Below are 471 nucleotides of genomic sequence, written 5' to 3' on the forward strand. Positions count from 1 at the left end.
GAATAAGGGTATCTTTGTGTCTTTGTGTCAATGTATGTTCCCCACTCCGATATCACGGTTTGGGAACCGGTGTTGGTGTGTTTATGCGCCACTGACCAAGCGGGTCAGTAAAAGAAGAGGATGAAATAAGTACTACGCTTAAGAAATAGGTCCTGAGGACGATTTGTTCGAGTAAATCCCCTCAAAGCGATGCTCCAACATGAGCGCTGGCAAAATGAATGAAACTATTAAAAGATGTAAGATAAAAGATGCACAAATATTTTCATGTTATTTATGAACAGGACGAGCATGTATATTCATTGGAGAAGATAGTCTATAGATAACTGCGTGTAAATATTGTGTTTATAAATCTTGGGATACAAAAATTCAAAGGTTACCCGTAGGACTTGTATCCACTATTGGATCCTTTGAATTTCTCCATCCATAAGACTTTATGTCGCTGATAAGAATAATAGTTCTAAAATGGATACC

This window comes from Octopus bimaculoides, chromosome 19, assembly GCF_001194135.2.
Source record: "Octopus bimaculoides isolate UCB-OBI-ISO-001 chromosome 19, ASM119413v2, whole genome shotgun sequence".
NCBI classification, from domain to species: Eukaryota; Metazoa; Mollusca; class Cephalopoda; order Octopoda; family Octopodidae; genus Octopus; species Octopus bimaculoides.